Below are 22,748 nucleotides of genomic sequence, written 5' to 3'. Positions count from 1 at the left end.
GGTATTAGCATTTCCCTAATGATTCATGGTGCAGAGCATCTTTCCCCAGGCTTGTCATTCATATGCCTTCTTTGGTGATATGTCTGGTCATGCCTTTTGCTTATTTTCTGTTCTGTTATTTTCTTCTTATTGAGTGGTGAGAGTTCGGAACATTCTAATTTTTCCTGTGAGTTCAAAATCATTTTCAAATAAAAAGTTAATAAGCTATTCTAGCACCCGTCATTTCCCCACCCCCACGCGAAAGGCACACTCAGGAACTGTCTCATAGCGTTGGGCATATTCACTAAAAGAATCAAAAGGAAGGGCAAGATCGGATCAGATTTTAAATCTTCTGCCAGAAATAGTCATTGTCTGGCAACAGCACAATGGATCTTTATTAAATCAAGACAAATTTCCTTGACTACTTTTTGTCTGTGAATGGGAAATTGGTGACTTAAAGGGTCCAGATGGTAGATAAAGAGAGATATGAAAGTGCTTTTTATTATCTTCCTTTCTTCAGTTCCTGCAGAAGTTACTCAGCTTCCTCAACCTTTTCTCTTTGTATATGACTGAGAATCACTTGCTATGTGTTTTCCTAACAGTATAGGGTGTGACTGTGAGGATGGAGGGATTCAGCAAGAACCCAGGTACACATGTGTTCCCTGACAGACTTGCCAGTTCACCCTACTCCAGGGTGGTCACCTGTACAATCAGCTCCATTTCTAAGTGTCTCCTCGCCACCACCAAACTCACTACTTTTATCATTTTTCATAGAATAAGTGAACCAAATACATGCTAGTAGCTATTTGTTGAGTTATAACAGAAATCAATTGACTAATCAACCAATCACAGATAAAATGATGTGAAAAGGAAAGATGTCTGATCCTTTTGTCATCTCCTGATTTAAGATCAGGTGGCTTTTTCTAACTGGCTCTTAGTTATTCAAATATTTAGTGAGCACCAACTATTTATTCTTTTATTCCTTTATAAAATCCTTATAGACACAATGTCCCAGACACTACATGAGGGTAGGTAGGGTTTTAGCAGTGAACAAAAATAGCAAAGCACATTCCCCTAAAGAGATTCCCATCCTAGTGGGAGAAATGAATGATACTGGGGCTAGGGACATAGCTCAGTTGATAGAGTGCTTGCCTTACCTGGGCAAGGTCCTGGGTTCAATCCCCAGTACCACACACACATGCACACAAATAGAAATGAATGATACTAATAAAGCAAATAAATACACAATATATTTAGGTTGTAATAAATATTACAAAATGAAATAAAACACAACAAAGAGGCAGAAATAGATGGTTACATAAAAGTTCTGGAAGGATATCCTTGAATTTGTTAATTTGAAGATTAACAAATAGACCTGTAGATTTTTAAATATGTATTATCTAATTTTCAATAACAAACTTGCAATGCATAAATTTATAACCAAAATGTTGAAAATTTTCAACTGGAAAATAATGTGTCTTTATTGTCTGGGATGTGGTCTCAACATGTTTTAGAAATTTCAAAATTTGAAAATATGAGACAGATAAACTATAGAAAATCAGAATGTTTATAACATGACTTCCCGATGGGTGATTTATGTCTAATAAGTGACAAAATGTGTTAAGTAGGTCAGAACTGAAAAATGACAGGGTAAAAATGGGAGTTCATATCCCACTTGAATCAAAGTGTGAAATATGATATATCAAGAACTATGCAATGTTTTGAACAACCAACAATAAAAATTAATTTAAAAAAAACTGAAAAATGGTATTATTAAATGCAGGATACGGAGAACAAATATTTGAGACCGAATTACTGTTCCTGGTAGTGTTTTGTTATGTTTTTATTGGCAACTGGAGGGCAAATGTGTGTTTGAGAAGTCACACAGTAAAATACAAAGTAAAGGTTTTAGTGATTTGTGTTGCTTGGTTGGAGAAGATTCCTAGATGTGGAAAATATCAAACAAAATAATTCATTTTAAAACCTAACCAGCTATGTGCCTTGGAGCCAGCTCTCTGTAGCATCTGGATACATGGACGGATGGCCATATTGTACACTCACCCCATCCATCTTTCCTCTTTCTCCTCCTCAGTTCTTCCACAAGCCTGAGTTCGCCTTTTCACTCATTGAAATGACCTTCTCCCAAAAGGTGATATGTTTGTTTCTTGATATCACTACAAATCACCATAATGACCACTCACAACACCTTCTCCCATCCAAGACATCTACCCAAAGCCTCTCCTTCCTCCCCTTACTGTTAAAGTCATTCAATCCCTGTTCTACACCAATTTTAAAATCCACTTGTCCATCTCTGGTGCCAGAATAAACCAAATCCTAACCAATATTAACTTCATAGTATGTTTTGTCAACTTAGTCATGTCAGATTTCAGATTTCAAAGGACTGATCCCAAAAACTTTGAAGCTTGCTTTTAGTTAGTTTTTTTTTAATTTGCTTTTTCATTTGATTCTGATGAGCCTAATTTTACTCCCTTATTGAGGATTCCTAGATAATTTATGACTGAGAAATCAAATTATGCTAGTTAAGAGAAGACCTACAGTGAGGCAAGAATTCTATTCATGAAGGAAAAGTAATTTAAGCAAAAGTTAAATTTTTTTAAGTTTGATAAATTCAATGAAAATGAAACAAGGTATACAAAGGAATATTTGAGATTGGGCAAAAACGACTCTATCGGCTCCTCTTATGACAAACAACAGCTTCACTGAAAATAATTCACTTCTTTGTGAAACTACATGTGATATTATACTGATTCAATTTTGCCGTCAATAGCTTTATTAGGCTCTGTTTTGAAATTTTGCTTTTCTTCTTCTTTTTTGGACTTTGAAAAAGCAGAAGTTACCCTGGCATGCACAGTGGGGTAATTTTTCATGTGTGAGTTTGTGTGTGGTTTTAGGTTTTAGTTGCTTTTTCCCCCCACTCCATCTTTTCTTTTAGTTAATGAGTCACTGCTGAGCACTGTGATTCATTGCTGGCCGCTTCCTCTAGAGCACGCTAGACCACAGAGTCCTCTGGGAAACTAGTTGGTCATACATAAGCAAGATACCTAGCATGCCCATGACTAGTATCAGCTGTGGGAGCAGGGTAAAAGTGGTGTAGCATCTTCCTTTGGGAGAAATAATGAAACCTCAGTTTGGGGGTTTGTATGGTTTGCAGTGATCCATGGATTCACCTTTATTCTATGACATACAGTGAATTCACCTGTATGTCGTAGAACAAAGGTGAATCCACTATTAAAAAAGAAAAATGTCTCATTTGGTTAAGAAGCTTTTGGGAGGTGCCAAAATCATGCACTGGGGAAAGGATAGCATCTTCAACAAATAGTGCTGGGAAAACTGGACATCCATTTGCATCAAAAATGAAAATGAATCCCTATCTCTCACCATGCACAAAAGTTAACTCAAAAATGGATCAAGGATCTAGGAATTAAACCAGAGACTCTGCGTCTAATAGAAGAAAAAGTAGGCCCTAATCTCCATCTCGTGGGGCTAGGCTCCAACTTCCTGAATAAGACACCTATAGCACAAGAATTAAAACCAAGAATCAACAAATGGGATGGATTCAAACTAAAAAGTTTTTTTCACAGCAAAATAAATAATCAGTAAGGTGAACAGGGAGCCTACATCCTGGGAACAAATTTTTACTCTTCACACATCAGATAAAGCTCTAATCTCTAGGGTATATAAAGAGCTCAACAAGATAAGCACCATAAAAAACCCCAAATAATCCAATCATTAAATGGGCCAAGGACCTGAACAGACAGTTCTCAAAAGAGGATATACAATCAATCAACAAATATACAAAATAATGCTCATCATCTCTAGCCATCAGAGAAATGCAAATCAAAACTACACTAAGATACCATCTCACTTCAGTAAGAATGGCAGCCATTATGAAGTCAAACAACAATAAGTGTTGGCAGGGATGCTGGGGGAAAAGGTACACTCATACATTTCTGGTGGGACTGCAAACTAGTGCAGCCAATTTGGAAAGCAGTATGGAGATTCTTTGGAAAGCTGGGAATGGAACCACCATTTGACCCAGCTTTCCTCTTCTAGGACTATACCCAAAAGACATGAAAACAGTATACTACAGGGACACAGCCACATCAATGTTTATAGCAGCACAATTCACAATAGCTAGACTGTGGAGCCAACCAAATGTCCTTCAGTGGATGAATGGATTTTTAAAATGTGGCATTTATATACAATGGAATATTACTCAGCACTAAAAAAGAATAAGATCATGGCATTTGCAGGGAAATGAATGGCATTAGAGAAGATTATGCTAAGTGAAGTTAGCCAATCCCCCCCCAAAAAAATGCCGAATGAATGGATAATAATGAATGTAATGCAATCCACTATTATCATGTATGAAAGAAAAATAAAATAAAATAAAACACACAAAGAAGAAGAAGAAGAAGAAGAAGAAGAAGAAGAAGAAGAAGAAGAAGAAGCAGCTTTTGGGGCACTCTTCTGCTCTTAGGAAACAGACTTAAGAGTTGATCATAGCCCTTTTGCCTATGGCATATACATAGTGTCTGTGGATGCAGTTTTGAAAACCTTGGAACAGATTCATTTATTTCAAACATTTTTATCTAAACTGCTTGATTATGACGTCAAAAAATTTCAAGCCAAGGGATTTTTCTTCATAGACTAGATTTCTAAAGATATTCCTAAAGTCATATCTTAATCAACTCAGTTATTATCAATAGGTTTCCACTTATTTGTAACATTTCTCACTGACAGCTTTGACCCACCACCCACTCACAAAGGGTAGACATGATTCTGCCTTCATCTGATATCACCTAACCTGAGAGTGCTTTGACTGCTATCTGCAATAAAGAGAACTCTATTTTTTTTTTTTTTATTTAGAGTAAAACCTGTGCAAGTAGTTACAACACTTTATGAGCAGGGGCAAATGGCTAGGCCAGTTAAATAGGGAAAACAGGGTATTAGAAGATCAAATTTTAGTTTGAGCCTGGGTAGCATTTGGAAACTATTTTTACCTTCCTAGACCTCAGATTTCTTATAAATCTCTTAGCGTGGAGAGTTAGAGATGGAAATGCCAACAGAAAAACAGTACACCCTGGTAAAAGGTTGGACATGGTTCACCTGAAAATCAGAACTGGGTCACACAAACAAAAAGCCTGATCAAACATTAAGTGAACATAAAGGATAATGCAACCCTTGCAGAAACAAAGATTGCCAGCTTTATCCTGTTGAGACAAGAGAACCTTGGTATTTCTGCTCTGGCCTGCACTGTCAATCATGTGGTAGCTCGGGGTAAAATACAGAGCATAGTAACCTTCCCGGAATTAGAATTTAAATGTGATGTGTGGTTGAGGATAGCGCTCTTGGGTGAAAATCAAGAACACACAAGTTCCAATCTCAACTCTGACTCTGCCTGGCATTGAGATTTGGGGTATATAATTTTGCTTCCTGAGCCTCAACTTTTTCATCAATGGAATTGAATTAGGGGAAGACCTGCAGTACAATATGGAAAAGAATTTTGGGGCACCACACTGGAAAATAGTACCATAAGTAATTATCAGTCATTTACAATGACAGAGAAAAGGGAAGTCAGTTAACCAGATATCCACTTTAATTGTACTCAACGACCTCTCAGCTTTCTGCCAGGCTAATCACACTCTAAGAGTTGTAACTTACCACAACTCTAGAAGGTCATATTTGTTGGCAATATCATAAATAACATGCTAACCTGAGCATAGGCCATAAACCCTAGGTTTTAGATTATTCCCCCTAATTTGATTTTTAACTGTAAACTACAATGCCAGTTGTGTGGGTCTACCATGGAAGCTAATGCCTGGTGAGGAAACTGGAATACTTGCTATTCTGGAATTTGCAGACCAAGAAAAATATACAAATCTTAATTTTAGCATTGATTTTATTTTATTTTATTTTTAGTGGGGGGTTCTGGGATCGAAATCCAGGGCACTTGACCACTGAGCCACATCCCCAGCCGTATTTTGTATTTTTATTTAGAGACAGGGTCTCGCTGAATTGCTTAGTGCCTCGCTTTTGCTGTGGCTGGCTTTGAACTCACAATCCTCATGCCTCAGCCTCCCAAGGGGCTGGGATTACAGGTGTGCACCACCGTTCCCAGATAATTTTAGCATTGAGTTTTTAGGTATGTGTTTGGAGACAGAAGGAAACATTTTTTTCATGTCTGTTATTTCTCATTGACTGCATGGTGTATTGTAGATGCTGAATCATATTGAATAGAAAAATGATTAAATGAATTATGGGTCACGTATCACCCTCTTCAGTACATAAAATGGAAAAGAAAGAACTGAAAGATGAAAACTAGGTGTTTTAATTTAGGATTTTAAGATAGAGAGGACCCTTAAATGATTAAGAGAGGTACAGTATGAAAATAAAGCTTTTATTACCTTTAGATCCCGAGGGGGTACATTTCATGCCTGGGGACCATACAAATGGATATTGGGGTGCATGGGCAGGGAGAAAAAGAGAGGGAGAGAGGTAAACAGAGAGAGAGTGTGTGTGCCTCATTGGGCCTATTGATATGACAATAATTAATGCACACAGGTATAGATTGATGTGTCTAATAACACTCAAGGGTCCTTTGAGAATCTTCCCTTGCTCGGTGCCCTGTGGGCATTTTGCACTAATAATTTTGTATTTTTTCTCATAAAGAGGGCTTCCAAAATAAAATAAGCCTCAGTCTTCCTAAAACCTAGATCTGCCCCTGCATGATGTAAACTTCATAAACTATTAGAGGAGTTTCTCAGAATCTCAGAAGAAATCTTTTTATGAATTCTGGCTGCCAGGGACACAGTAGTAGACAACAAGGAAAAAATGGCCTTTATCATTTGTAAAAAATGAATCCAAGACATGAGTTACAGAAACTCAAGTCCCACCCATCATCTTCGAACAGAAAGGAACACTCAGAGGCTACTCTCTTAAACTATATTTGAAGCTAATCCACCATGATGCCCTTGGCCAGGTGGGACGACCCACCCCCCAGCTGCAGTGGGTATTGAAATGTAATGGTTCTCAGTAGCTTGCTTTTTGACACACCTGCTCTAGGCCAGTGGGGACCTCCTCATCCAGAAGAAAACACCCAGCAGGACCAAAGAATGGTACAAGGGTGTAAAGTGCAGCCCCTCCCTTCGCCTCAAATGGTATTACTAGGTGGTGTGACTCATGTTGCACAGCTCCCTGTGGGGTCAGGCCAAGACCAGCCTTCACCTGTGGTGACAGTTCTGCTCTTTATTCTGCCCCACCCTGCTTTCCTTGTAAGACGCTCCCAATAATCCACATGCATCTGAATCCCCACCTTAGCTTCTGCTTCTAAGGAAATCTGTTTTAGGACTCAGCCTTTCTCAACAGGCTCCATCAAATGGTTGATCAGCATATTCTTGATCTTCCCTAGCCATTCAAAGCCCTTTAATTTCCTTGGCAGTTCATTCCATGTGTAGGCAGCTCTAATTATTAGATGGATCTTTCTTAACCTGAGCCAAGTAGATGGAGCCTAATTTTAAGAAGGCAGATCCCTCCCCTCACGCCAATCCCCTTCCCATTCTTCCCTTTAACCTAAACCTTCCCAGGTTCTTCTGATAACCCCCTCCCCCTGTTTTTTTGGACAGATTTTATTCTTCTTTTACTTCCTGGAGTCTTTCCTTATCTCAATTCGGTGTGGTAGAGTCCCACCATTGGTGCCCATCGATACTGAGCCCTACTGTCTCACTGAGAGCTGAGGATTCATGGAAGTGCTTTGGATAAACCTAAATGCTTATCAATTACTCAAGCAACTCTATCATCTTGAGCTAAGATTGAACTTCACACTAGAGTCCCTTTCATACATGCCCTTGAGAGGCTGCACCTTCTCCCAGCATGTGCTCAAGCAGTGTTCCTGAACTCCACTCCCTGGAGTTCGCATTGTCTGCTTCATTTCATTTTGTGAACCTATTGTCTCAACTAGTTGAACTGTATTTTGTATCCTCATTGTGTTTTCTGGTTCTATTTTTTCCAAAATGTTACAAATATCACTAGATAGAGCTCAGAAAATTTCTGGATGGAACTCCAATTAACATTTTTTTTTACATTTTTATTTTAATTCTTATGAATTTCATTTTTGGTATAAATATGTAATTAGCACACAAATCCATTAAATGCCTTTAACATCAATTTGAGTTAAAAAGTGAACTAATTCAAGGAAAATCCTTAATCCCTTACAGTACACAGTGTTAGGAATTGTGAGTGCACTATATGAGTGACTGATACTTAGGAAACATTGAACTATAAAATTTACTGTTTCTCTCCAAGATGTTTGTCAACTTAACATCCACAAAACACCTATCCTTTAGCTTTTAAATAAACATCCCAGGCAGTACAGGCTGGTTTTTTGGGGTAGCAATTTAGCTACTAAGGCTTTTTTTGGAGGAACATATAGCCACTGTATCATCATCCTCTTATGCATAGTTTTTCATTTAGCTAAAAAAGTGTCATTATTTGTCACTCATTTTTTGACATTCAGATTTATATAACAGGTTTTTTTTTACTTTTTTTTTTTTAGTCTAATAGCTCTGCCAAACACATAAGAACCGTTAGCTAAACTGATAGGGCTTATCTCTGAAAACTCAAACTGGCTGGTCCCTGAATATGACCACTTTTTTGTGGTCACCAAATACTGTGTCACCAAAAATCTCATCCAGAGTCATATGTAAAATGGCCCTCAGCTTCATACCCGGAGGAGTCTATTACCATGTTCTTGTGGGAAGCAAACTGGTCACGAAGCAGCAAAGGTTGCTCAGAGAATGGAGAACTCAAAGTTTACTTTTATGCTGGCAGGCCCAGAGGAGATCAAACTCCAAATTCTGAGTCCCCTGCCGCCCCCCCCACTCCACAGTTTCTTAAAACATGTATAGGTTATCTGGTGCCATAAAATTTCAAATCTGCAGAAGGTCCTGCCTGGGGTCTCTAGCAGGAAGCAGAGAGCAATAAAGGGGAGAAACTGGCCCTTCTCACAGGCCCCAAGCCTTGGGTCTGAAGCCTCTCACAGGGGGTTTACCCTTCAAAGGGGAGTAGTCTGACTTCTAGGGAGAGTTATTTACAATCCAAAAGGTGGGGACCTATGGTTAATCAGGTTCCCTGAAGAAAGGCTGACAGAAGGGGAGGGCAACTAACCCTTTCCCAGGCATCAGATCATCAGGATAACATTCTTGTAATTTCATTTTACAACAGGTGTCCTTTGGGCAGGACATTTTCTGTTTTGGGAACCAGGGCTGGATATTATCTACTGACTTTGTCCTTCTCAGTTCTCTTTAATGTTAAAAGATGGTCATAAATAATGTCACATACATCTTATCTTTAGCCACAGCTTTGCATGTGATGGAGATAGAAATGCCTATAGAGCATTCAGATACCCTCTTGCAACCACCTTCTGGACTTTAGGATTCAATCTACGTATTAATAGATTCTTCCCAACCTTGTAGTCTTTATTCCATCATACTAAGTGAATTCAGTACTTAAATGGGCAAGGAATTTAATAGATTCTCTTTGTTCTATAACTGTTCAACCTTACTGTATTTTACAAGCATCTTTACAAATTTATTTTATGGTTCTCTGAGCTCTTTTTGTTTGTAACACACTCTCTTTGTGGACATTATTTTTTAAGACATTATTAATATAGATCCACTCCACTATTTGGGATTCACCTATGTCTCTGGAACCCTTACCATGTTTTTGTCCTTTCTAGCTATTGGGTCATTGCAACGTTGTCCATACACACACGTCAGTCCATCCATCTGCTTGTTGTGATCCTTCTCCTTTAGTGATTTGCTTATTTGTCTTTGTGGTGTCTGAACCTCACTCCCCAGAACTCCCCATTCTGCTTGATGGGAACTAAGACACTTTTTTTATAGACCCCAGCTCACCTTTAAACTTCTTGAAATCTCTGCTCATAAATGACAAAATCCCCAGCCTGACGAGGTTTCCCATTCTCAGCTGTCAGGGCCATGAAGTTGACGTAAGAGTCGCCTCTCCCAGTGCCATCACTTCCACTTCTCCAGTCAGTGCCTCCTTGTGGATTGGAAGTAAGTCAAGAATAGAAGTTCCTCTCACCACTTTCTCAATCTCCTAAAGATCGAATCTGCCAGGGAGTTAGTCAAGGGTGTGTCATCCATGTTTTCATCACAGCAGTGCCCTGAGAAGGTGTGTGAATAATCGGATCCCACCACCAGTGGTGTCTTCTACCTCTCCTCCTGATTTCTATAGCAGGATACATTCCTCACTTCCTGCCTTTGACAGGTGGCTGTGATGTTATGTCATTAGGTAGCTCTTTGGTGCTTTTTCTCCCCTTCATTCATTCTTACTTTCCAACATGAAAACTCATGCACAAATATATAGGATTTGTTTTAAAAAATCGATTTCTTTTCAAGGATGTGGGGAAAGAGATACACTCATATATTGTTGATGGTACTGCAGTTTGCTGCAACCACTCTGGAAAGAATATGGAGATTCCTCAGAAAACTTGGAATGGGATCACAATTTGACCCAGGTCTCCCACTCCTCAGTATAGACCCAAAGGACCTAAAATCGGCATACTACAATGATGTGGCCACATCAATGCTTATAGCAGCTCAATTCACAATAGTTAAGCTATGTAACCAACCTAGGTGCCCTTCAAGAGATGGATGAATAGAAAAACTGTGTTATATATACACAATGGAATATTACTCAACCATAAAAAGAGTGAAATTATGGTATTTGCCAGTAAATGAATGGATCTGGAGACTATCATGCTGAGTGAAATAAGCCAATACCAAAAAAAAAAGAAAAAAGAAAAAAAAGCCAAATGTTCTCTCCGATATTCAGATGCTAACACACAATAAGGGGTGGGGGGGGATAGAAGTACTTTGGATTAGGCAAAGGGGAATGAAGGGAAGGGAAGGGGGATGGGAAAAGGAAAGACAGTAGAATGAATGGGACATAACTTTCCCGTGTTCATATATTAATACATGATCAGTGTAACTCCACATCATGTACCACTGAAAAATGGAAGTTATACTCCAGGTATGTATAATATGTCAGGATACTACTGTCATGTATAACTAAAAAGAACAAATAAAAATTTTTAAATTGATATCTTATGAACAGAACACCAGAAAATGTATTCTCATATAGTGGGAGAAGGCTATACCTCAGCAGGTGGAATTCACCACATTGTTTAAGGATGATGCATAAAAGAAGGGCCAAGACAGTATTTCAATCTCACTGACTTTTATGAGGTTCTGTTGAATTGATCATTCCATCCAACATCCCTAAGATTCATGCCTGCCTCTCTGTGACTCAGTTGGGTATAACTACTGGCCTGGCCCAGTCAGTTATGTTCTCTCAGGCTCCCTTGCTAACTGGCTTCCTGCTAGTTTTGGCTGATGTGAAGCCCTGGTGGATATTGTGGGTAAAAGGAAAAGAAAAGTCTGGGCAATTCAACAGGGTTTATTAATGATTCAAAATTTGTGTCTCATCAAAATTTACAGATTATCTGAGATCATCATTAGAGAATAATTCCATCTGGAAATGGTAGGCCCATGTATGCCAAGAGGCTATTGAAATTTACACCCATGAAATGGGAAATATTTGGCGAGAGGTTCATGGAGGTTATGATTGGTCTGTGTCTTGAAGAATACATAAGCATTTTCCTGGCAGATATATTCATAATGGACATTCTAGAAAGTGAAGAGTAGATGAACATTTATAGAAACCCAAAGTTTTAGAGTGTGTTTGCAAGTGGGATTCATTTGTTAAGACTATAGAACAGGAGCCATGATAGGGGATGAAGATGTATATATAATGTTAGAAGATAGACAGACAGGCTGGGCTCAGCATATGAAAGACCCTCTTTATTCTCATTGTAAGGAGTTTGTCTTCCTCCTATAGGTGAACTCCAAGAACCCCGGAGTTCTAGAGGGCAAACGATTGGGGAAACCAATCTATGTTAAAACAACTCCATTTATAATCTACTTTGTATACTGGGTTTCTATAGCACACAGACAGTCCCTGGCTTCCATTTGTTCAGCTTATGATTTTTTTTTTCACTTCACAATGGTGTAAAAGTGACCTGATTTCAGTATAAATCCCATTTCTGATTTGAATTTTAATCTCATCCCAGGTTACCGAATACAACACTGTCTTGCAATGCTTAACTGGAGGCTAATGTAAGAGTTCTGAGCAGGTTTAGGTAGTCTGGGCTAGGCTAAGATAAATGGGTAGGTTAAGCATATTAAATACTTTTTTAACTTAGGATATTTTCAATTTACAATGAGACATAGCCCCATCCTAAATTGCGCATCAGCATCGTGCTTGATGAATGTATACTGTGGGGCTTATAGTGTTCACAATCCACTGTTGTGGGTGACAGGATATGTGGTGGTCAGGGTTTTTAGATGCATACTACTGAATGGCCTCTAGCTGGTTTAGGCAGAGAGAGGTACAGAGGAATTGTGGGTGGATCCAAAAGTCAGCTTCAGACTAAGCTTTCTAAGAGATTCCCATGATGGCACAACAGAATCATCCTATTAAGGGGCTGGTTAACTGTAACCAGGGTCAGGAGGCTGCTGAATCAGGAAATTTCCTCCCTGGCTGCTGCTTACAGCCACACCAGCTCTGCCATGGCCCCAACTCTAAAGTGATGCCCCTGACCCTGCCCGCGTCTCTCAGTTCCCAACAAAACCTTTCATGAGCTCATCTTGGAAGTGTTTTATTTTTGAATTCTGTGTTAAAAAGATGGGAATTATCCCTCAAGGCACTGTCAATGTGTAGGGAATATGGTCCAAAAGATGTGGGACATACACAAATGGCAGGTGTCCAGATACATATTTTTAAAAGGAAATAAGGATGAAATTTACACTTTTAGATATCATTTTGATGCAATCATTTGGTTTTTCAGCCAAGGTCAATCCTAATGACTTTGTATGAGGTCCTGAGACTGCTGGTTTCTTTAGTTTCCGTTTTTGTTTTGTTTGTTTTGTTTTGTTTTTTTAACAAGTCCCTGCAAACAAGTTAGTAGTTCATTAATTTTTTGTTTGTTTGTTTTGTTTTGGTACCAGGGATTAAACCCAGAGGTGGTTTACCACTGAGCCACATCCCCAGCCCTTTTACTTTTTAATACAGGGTCTCATTAAGTTGCTGGGGCTAGCTTTGAACTTGTGATCCTCTTGCCTCAGCCTCCTGAGTGAGTCAGTGGGATTACAGGCATGTACCACAGCACCTGGTGAGTGGTTCATTAACGTTTATGCCACATCCAAAATCAGTGTTTCAGTTGCAAGGTGTGACATTGAAATACTGTCTTGACCCTTCTTTTATGTATCATCCTTAAACACCTGCTAAGGTATAGAGTTCTCCCACTATGTGAGAATGACCCTAAAAGTATAACAGTACTAGTCAGCCATAGATCTTAGCCCTTGGCAATGTTATTTTTTATACAAGCAAATGTTTATCACAACATACTGCAGGCCAATAATTCTGTCTTCCGAACCCTAAATGTGGTTGGGCTGGAATTTCCTGTTGTTGTGGAATAGAACATTTGTAATTGTTGCATTATGTGTTGCTGAAATGAGTGAAGCATCATTAGTGTGGTAACCCTCTGATGTGCCTCCTGATCTCCCCTCAAGGAGGGACTTCTTGCTCAGTTGCTGGGAATTCTGACAACAGGCATCCTTCAATATAGATATTTTAAGGGTACCATAGCTACAGAGAGCTACCTAATGCAAAGTCTTAGCTATAACCAGGAACACTAACATCCAATGACCAATAGTGAGGGGAGGGTAAAATGGCATGACATTTCAGCCCACCTCAGGACACTTCCAGTGTTCCCACACGGGGCTGACTATGCCTGTACTTCCTCTCCACTTCCCCCTCTGCCCACTTGTTTCTGTCCCCTCCATTCCACAAACAGGGATCATGGGATTAATAAACCTATGCATACTAACCTGTCTTGGAGTCTGGTTCCTAGACACCTAACCTGAAATAATTAGTATCTGTGGGAAGCAAATAAACAAGCATTCCAAGTGATGCGCCACCTTCCAAAGGCATTGAATTTGCCTTAGGAACTTACAATTGCCAATTGCTGTCAATAAGGTAATCTCTGTTGCGTGGTGCTCGGAAGTAATTTTCTTCATTTAAAAACTCAGTGTAAATTTTTACATTAATTTTTTAAATCTGAAAAGCATGAACTCTAATGATACACATGGTAAGATATTTAAGGGAAAGCAAAAATATCTGCAGTTAACTTTGAAATGCACAAAAGATAGGATGGGTTGAGGATGTGGATAAATAAGTGGATAAATAAGTGATAAAACAAGTATACAATTGTCCTTTAGAAGTTTGGTTCCAGGACCTCTCTAGGAGACCAAAATCTGACCATGCTCAAGTCCTTTACATAAAATGGTGTAGTATTTGCAAGTAACCTACATACATCCTCTTGTATTCTTTAAATTATATCTAGATGACTTATAATACCTACTACAATATAAATGCTCTATAAATAGTTATTATACTGTCGTATTTAGGAAATAATGACAAGGAAAAAGTACAGGCACAATTTTTCCCCCAGATATTTCAATTGTGATTAAATTCACAGATAGAGAACCCAGGAATGTGGAGTGCTGAATGTATGCCAAAATGGTAAAATCAGATCGTGTGTTGATAGATGTTCAATGAAAATTTCTTTCAGGCTTTCTCTTTTTGAAAAAAAAATATTATAACATATCAGAAAAATAACTAGGTACAACTGTCCTAGGAAGGGCAAACTGAGAAACTTTTATGAACTTATTTTAGAGATAAATTCAAATCTAGCACCAGAGAGTATACCAGTGTAATTTCCCTGATAAACTGAAACCATCATTTATTCTGCAAACATTTACTGAGCATGTGCTATGAGCCCATAAATATACAGTAAGTGATCCAGAGAGGAAAAAAAGAAATAGAAAACAGCTATATAAAGAGTTAAGTTGTTTATACCATATTATTCTAGACTTTTAAAATACCTTTATTAATTCCACTGTACAGATGTTTCTAACAATTAAAATAATAATAACGGCAGCTACTTACACAATGCCCACCATGTCCCTGACAACGTTCCAGGGACTTCACACATTTTGACACATCTGTTCCATACACTTGTGTGGCTAGGAGAATGTGCCCACAGACTTGGAACTGAAGGGAATGGAATTGACCAAGGGTGTCAGCTGCTGCACTCTTCAATTCTTCACTGAATTACCAGGTGGGTGACAGAGCCCAGCAGGGATGATGGTAAGGCAGATCCATTTCCGAGAGTCATGGGACTCCTCAATCAGCCAGGGCTGGCTGGCTCCATGACACCCTGATGGCCCTGCCAACCCCTCTTACCTGCATGGTAGTTTATGGTGCTTTCTTCACCCTTCCTTCTGTTTCTCTCTTACAGGGACAAAAGCTGCATTATATGCAGCTTGGTGGCTCTCATGGCCTCCCCAGGTTCCTTCCCCACTGCTCCCCTTAGGCATTGCTCACATTTAGTCTTATCTTGATGCTTATATCTCAGAGGACCTGGAAGAGCATATTACTCTTCTCTGAGTAGAACTATTATTATCTCCATTTTATGGATGAGTAAATTGAGGCATGAGATTGCAGGGCTGAGCCAGAATTCTGACCTCTGTTCTCTGGCAACATCTTCTTTCCTAATAAGATGATCCTTATGAATTAGAAATATGGCCTTTAGGGGCTTTCATTAATAATGGTAATAATAGTGACAACTTATATTAATGGTGCAGCTATGGTGCTAAGGTGCACCATACCCTCATGCAATGTTACCTACACAATAACCTTGTGGGTAGGTATTATTGTTATTTTGCCATGCTAGGGATTGACCCCAGGGCTCAGGCATGCTAGGCAGATTATTTTACCTCTGAGTTACTCCCCCAGGCCCTATCATCTCCATTTTTAAAACCAGGTAACTGAAGATTAGAGAGATCCTATACCTTCCCCCTGTCACATGCTAAAAACTGCTCAAAGTCAGATCTGGATCCTCCCTTATGATACTACTTTCAAGCCTTGCTCTTGACCTGAATCAAACTGCCTACATTTCTACCAAGAAATTTGGTATTTGAGTCAGACACAGTGGTGGATGCCTGTGATCCCAGTGACTTGGGAAGCTGAGGCAGGAGGATTGCAAATTCAAGGCCAGCCTGGGCATCTTAGTGTGAGACCTTGTCTCAAAAAAATATTTTTTCAAAGGCTGTGGATGTGGTTCAATGGTAGAGTGCTTGCCTACCATGTGGGAAGCCCTGGTTTCCAACCCCAATACTAGGAGAAAAAATGGTGTGGGGGGGGATTTGGTATTTAAAAAATCTGATCCCTTAAAAGATAATTGGCACCAAGAAGAACAATGCTTGAAGTTACATTCAACTTTAAGTCAGTAGTGTGATTCTTTTGGAGCAGGCCTTGAACTTAAGGAAATACATAAGTATAGTATATGAGGTTTTGAGGCAAAGGAGAGGCTCTGGATAAGTCCTGTGTCACAGCTGTAGAAACTGGGTACTTGAGATACAGAGGATCCTGAGAAAGAGACCATGGCAACAGTCTGATGATCAGAAGAGGCCTCCCCAAAGTAAGCTGCCTGGGCTACCAGTTGTCCTTGATGACTGGGTTTGATTGTCTAATAGTTTTCCTGCAGTTTTCCCTGTGTGTCTTGCATTCTGATGCTCTGACACCTGGAACTTTGCTGACCCAGGGAACTTCCTTCTAAGGTCTAATTCATAGAGATCATAAAGAAGTCACCTGTGAGCATGATGTTCACATGCAAACCACCTGATCCACAGCTCACACCCAACCACTCCTTTGTTGTGCTTTCACACTCTGGGCCTCTCACTATTCACATGCCGTAAACATCCCAGGGCCAGATACCTGATAATTAAGGAGAGCCGCTGTCATAGTCTGTTTGCACTGCCATAACAAAGTGCCACAGGGTGGGTAATTTATTAACAGTAGAAATTTATTTCTCATGATTCTGAGGTTGGGAGATCGAAGATCAGTGAACTGGCAGGTTCAGTGTCTGGTGATAGCTGCTCTTTCTTCCAAGATGGTGCCTTCTTGCCGTGTCCTCTGGAGTGGAGGAACATTGTGTCTTCACATGATGCAAAGGATGGAAGGGGCCAACTTGCTCCCTCAGTGCCTTTAATAAACCGCTAATTCATTCAAGAGGTCAGAGCCTTCATGACCAAATCATCCTCTAAGAGTCCTTCCCTTTAATACTGTTTTTTTTTTTAATTAGTTACACATGACAGTACAATGATCTTGACATATCATAAATTTGAATCAGATGGGGTATAATTTCTCATTTTTCTGAGTGTATAGGTTGCAGAATCACATTGGTCATACAGTTATGTATAAACACACCACAATACTGTTTTTATTAGTGATTAAGTTTCAACATGAATTTTGGAGGGATACAGAGAGTCAAACTATACCAGCCCCTAGGCCACAGAGCTCCCTGAAATTTAAACTGGTTAATCTTAACCCTGTTTACCCTTCCTTTCCTGTTCCTTCCTCTAGAAACCCAGTTTCTCATTTACCCTCTGCCTCCTGACAGTCCCTGGCACTTCCCCATGCGGCCCCTTGTGGCATTGCATATCCTCTCCCAGTCACATCTATGAGTATCTTAGTTTGTTTTCCATGGCTATTACAGAATATCTGATACTGGATAATTTATAAAGCAAAGAGGTTTATTTAGATCACAGTTCTGGAGGCCAGAAGTCCAGATGTAGAGGGCATATCTATTTGGCTTCTGTTGATGGCTTTGAAGTAGAAAAGCAAGTAGGGGCGTGTTAAGAGAGAAGGAGACAAGGGGGGCCAGATGCTTTAAAACAACCTGCCTTGAGATAAATGACCCACTCCCATGGGAATTAGACTGATTTTTTCATGAAGGCAGAAACCACATGACCCCAACCACTCTAAAAAGCCTCATCATTTCTCAATACCATTACATTGGCGATCAAATCTAAAACCGGTTTTGGTGGGGGCAAGCCACATTCAAACCATAGCACTGAGTAACAGGGCATTTTTTCCATGGCTGTCATCTCCTGATCCTTTGGCCTTGCCACACTGAAAAAAATAATAATAAAATTTATGTTTTTAAAAAGTCAGTTAAGTACAAACATCCCTGGTTGTCTAGTTTCTCTGAGTCATTGTTTGCAACTTGTTGAGCTCTTAAAATAGCAAAAATGCTGACATGTTTTGCCCTCAAGTACTTGGTTCCCGTGATCTCACGTGCATAGTGAACAGAACAAAAGATGGTTCTGTAAAAGTAGGTGAGTATTAGCAGTTCTGTTGGGTCCCACTGGATCCCTCAGCCCACTCTGCTGGGAGTTGTTGGCTGCTAACTGGTACCCCTGCCCAGGAGAGTCTCCCTTACAGGGGAGGGGAACAGCCCACACCAGTGGCTGTCTAGCATAGGAGTTTGAAAAGGCAGCCCCCTGGCCTCCAGGCAGGAGGCCTCTGGCTCAACTCAAACCTCATCTCAGCTCAGAGATGAGGCTGACTTCCTACTGAGATCCTATTTCCCCACCCCCCCCCCTTGCTTACCCCACTCCCCTTATCCTAAGCTTTCTCTCTCTTTTTTTTTTTTTTTTAATTTATTTATTGGTATGTGGTGCTGAGAATCGAACCCAGTGCTTCACACGTGCTAGGCAAGTGCTCTACCATTGAGCTACAATCCCAGCCCCCTGAGCTCTTCTTGAAACCATTTGCACCAGGATCCTCACCTCAGATCTGAGTGACAACTGCAGTGGCCCTGTTTACCTTCTGGTATGCATCAGATGAAATGCAAAGTGACTGTGAGCTGGGGAGTAGAGCCCCCTCCTTGTGTGGACTAGTTGTGAACCATTTGGTGAATCCTGCTAATCTCTCTAGTACTGACTGTCATAGCTGATTAAAGGATGAGCTTATAGGCAACTTCCTAAATATCCTGTCTCTAAAGAACAATGAAGAAACCACTAGTGCAATTAGCAAATTACATACCAGCCATTTCACACCTCTCCTTTCAACTTTTTACTTAAGTGACAAGATAAAATGGGGGCCCATTTTGCCAATGTAGATGCTGATGATGATGGCAAATAACAGTGAGGAAGGACAGCCCACATTGTGGGACCTTTATTTTGTGCCAGGTATTCTGCTGAGCACAGGGAGAATGAATGCCCAAATTACACGGCTAGTCAGCAGCAGTGTCCAATCCTGACACATATAACTACCCCAACAAACACTTATGCTCCTGATATTCCCATCCAGACTCTGCCCTCTGCCTACCCTACCCCTGTGAAATGTGAAGAGTGAATTCAGAATGTAGGCGTGAAGGGAGGTGGGCTGACCCTGTGGGTTATATTTATTCTTCAGGATTCATAAATATGCACATTAGGAAATTAAATTATCTTCTGTTTTTAAAGTTGCATAATAAATAATACTCATTATTAGTGTGATACTGGGAATTGAACCCAGGGCCTTGTGCATGTGAGGCAAACACTCTATCAACTGAGCTATATCCTCAGCCCCACTCATCATTCTTTTTACAACATGTCTCCAAATATAGCTTAGAAAGATTTCTTGGACTAACTCCCACGTTGCATGAATAACTTCCTCAATGTCTGCATTAGTATTTATGTAAACTATCTATAGCACCTTATTTTTCTGTTAATGTATATGTAGTGGTGATGGAAAGTATTTATGCATGTGTGCATATGAAATATATATGCATGTGTTTGTATGTACATATATAGTTAGAGACTTTCATCTGTAAATGTTTTATATACAAATTTGTTAATTTTTTTGAGAACAGAGATTTTTTAATATCTTCAACAACAACAAATGTATTACTTTAAACAAGATCAGGAAAAAAAAACAATAATAAATGCCCACTAATTACAAAGGAAATAAATGGAATTTCATCTCATTTACATGAAGCGATTAGAAGTTTGGCATTTAGAAAGCCAGATGTGTAGGATAAGTAAATTTACGTTAAAGAAAGTCAGCAGAGGCAGTTTCTCTTGAAAGCCATTTTCTCTTAAATACAAGTAAAAATGATCTCTCTTCAAGTATGAGAGCAAATATGAACGGGAAATTGAGTGTGTGTTAAGAATTAAATTTTTTCAATTATTCTATTTAGTGAACCAGGATGGGTAGAAAGTCCCTGAGTTCAATCTTTTGTAACACCCTCCCCCCCTCAAAAAAAAAGAAAAGAATGCAAGTCAGTGAGGGATGCCATGATGCATCTTTGCAGTCTTGGCACTGTGCACAAACCAACACAGCTGGGTGCCTTAATTTATTTGGTTCATGGTTGGGCTCTCTTGAACAACCAGACAAGTTCACTCATCCTGTGCACTCAGAGGAACACCTAAGCTCTGCATCAGCCTGTGCACAACAGACTGTTCCTATAACGTCCTCCATGAAGTTATAGTTCTGCACATCCATACTGATTGTGTGGATCCTTGGGGAAATACAATTAACATCCTGAAAGCCCCAGCAATTATAACGTTGAACCTAAGACCTCTTTTCTTTCATGTTAATTCTTGTTTCAATCATTTAAAGTTACAGTAAATTCATAAGTGACTATTTGCTAATTAGGCTTGACACCAAAGCTGAAGAATCCTCAACTCCCACACCAGCAACTTAAAACTTATAGCACTGTAAGATGTGCACTTTAATGAAGAGATTTGTAATATCTTGTTACGTATCACCAGCATGTTCTTCAGAAAATGAAATTAATTAGATTTAACTTAATTTTTCACAGTTATGTGGCTATTTTAATTGGAATTATATTGAAGCTTTATATTAAATTAGGGAGTCTTTTTGTTGGTAGTATTTTTAAAATACCAACTAGGAGAACATGATCTCTATCTCCATTTACTTAAATTATTCTTCATTTCTTTTATTAGGGCTGTATAATTTTGGATGGTTTTTGCATTTATTGAATTACATAATTTTCACCTATTTAAATTTTGTTGCTATTATGATGAGGGAAGATGATGAGTTTCTTATTCCATTACTGAAGTTAAATAGTGCAGTTGATTTTTGTGTTTATAAATAACAGCTTTTAATTTTGTTGAACTTATTTTCTCAAAGAATTCTTTGTCAAATTTTATGGTATATAATCACATTATAAAAACAGTAACAATGCATTAGACTCATCTAACTCTGAAAGTAAGTTGTAAGGGATTAGGAGATATTGAATAGCATCATCCTGGCTACCGGCTATAGTTTGGAGCCTAAATGTCCCCAAAGGTTCATGTGTGAAGTCTTGGCTCCTAGGGTGGTATATTCGAACATAGTAGAAAGTTTAAAAGTTGTGAGGTCTTCAGGTCATTGGGGATATGTCCTCAAAGGGGATCATGTGTCCCTGGCCTCATCCTCATTCTCTTTTTTGCTTTCTGGCCATGAGATGAGCAGTTTTGCTCTGCCATGAACTCCCACCATGATATGTCACCTCCTATAAATCCAAAACAATTGAACCAATTGAACACGGACAGAAAATCCCCAAATCATGACTCAAAGTTAACCTTTTCTTTTTATAAATTGTTATCTCAGGTATTCTGTTATAGTGATGAAAAGCGAACACACTACCCCACTTAAATGTTAAAACTACCATTTATCGCATGTCATATGTAAACGTTTCCCTTAGAGGTTTATTTGTATGATTTCAATGATTCTTTATAGCACTGTTAAGATGTGCACTTTAATGATCTAATGATCTCCATTTTCCATAGCTCCATTTTAAAACTGAGGAATAGCATCATCCTGGCTACCTGTTATAGTTTGGAAGTTAAGTAACACTGACCATAAGCCGTGTGTGTATGCAGACAGACACACACACACACACACACACACACACACACACACACACACACAGAGTAACTTAGAACTTGGCTTTTAACCCAGCTCTGCTTGAGCCTAAAGCCTATATGTGTAATAGAACAGGAAAAAGGAAATACTTGAGAATTAATTAAACTTGAAAAATATGAAAAATCACTCAAAGAAAATTAAAATACTTCAGAGGGAAAATAAAGTCTCTGAGAAATCAACAAAAGGCCATTATCTCTTTCCTAATCTTGGCTCATTTCCTAAGTGAGAAGCTCTCTGTCACTGTCAGTTTCATTTGCATTTGTTTTACTGGGAAGTTTCAACATTCTGCAATTAACCACATATCTTTTCTATCCTGTGGTTTTTCAGGGTTGTTTTTCTTTTCTATTTATATCTTCCAATTTCACCCTTGGGATAGTAGAACTTATATTGATTTATTTGAATTAACTCTAAGTATATCTTTTATCAAATTCCCAGCAAATGTGAAGCCATCCTTTTACTTTGACTTTTGTTTATAATGATGCTGATGTATGCATGCCTTAAATTTTTATAGAATCAAATCTTTCTTTGGTTGGATGTGTGCTGACAAAATGTAGAAATGAGTTTCGTGCCTGTATTTTCCATCTAGCTTTATTTTTTTTGTTTACTTCATTCTGTATTATATCTGAAACATTTTGAGTGGAAGAGGAGTAAGAAACAGGAAGTAATTTATTCCATTGTCTAACTTCACAAAAATCAGGGGGTTTTTTTGTTTGGTTTTTTTTTTTTTTTTTTTTTGGAGGTGTTGGGGATTGAACCCAGGGCCTTGTGCATGCAAGGCAAGCACTCTATCAATTGAGCTATAATCCTAACCCCCCAGGGTTTTCCTTTTTTAAGTAAAGAAAAAA

At 39.0% G+C, this 22,748-nt stretch overlaps 1 protein-coding gene and 1 non-coding gene across 7 annotated transcripts in view; one reads left to right on the top strand and one right to left on the bottom strand.

Moving 5' to 3' along the window:
• Positions 1-22,748, top strand: part of Rin2 (Ras and Rab interactor 2) — a 221,136-nt gene that overhangs the window by 50,775 nt on the left and 147,613 nt on the right. The window lies entirely within an intron of this gene.
• Trnav-cac (transfer RNA valine (anticodon CAC)) lies at positions 19,481-19,552 on the bottom strand. The gene has a single exon. It is a non-coding gene; the product is annotated as a tRNA-Val (tRNA).

This window comes from Callospermophilus lateralis, chromosome 3 (genome assembly GCF_048772815.1).
Source record: "Callospermophilus lateralis isolate mCalLat2 chromosome 3, mCalLat2.hap1, whole genome shotgun sequence".
Taxonomy (NCBI): Eukaryota; Metazoa; Chordata; class Mammalia; order Rodentia; family Sciuridae; genus Callospermophilus; species Callospermophilus lateralis.
The sequence above is the reverse complement of the archived record's forward strand: the minus strand, read 5'-3'. Positions and strand labels throughout refer to the sequence as shown.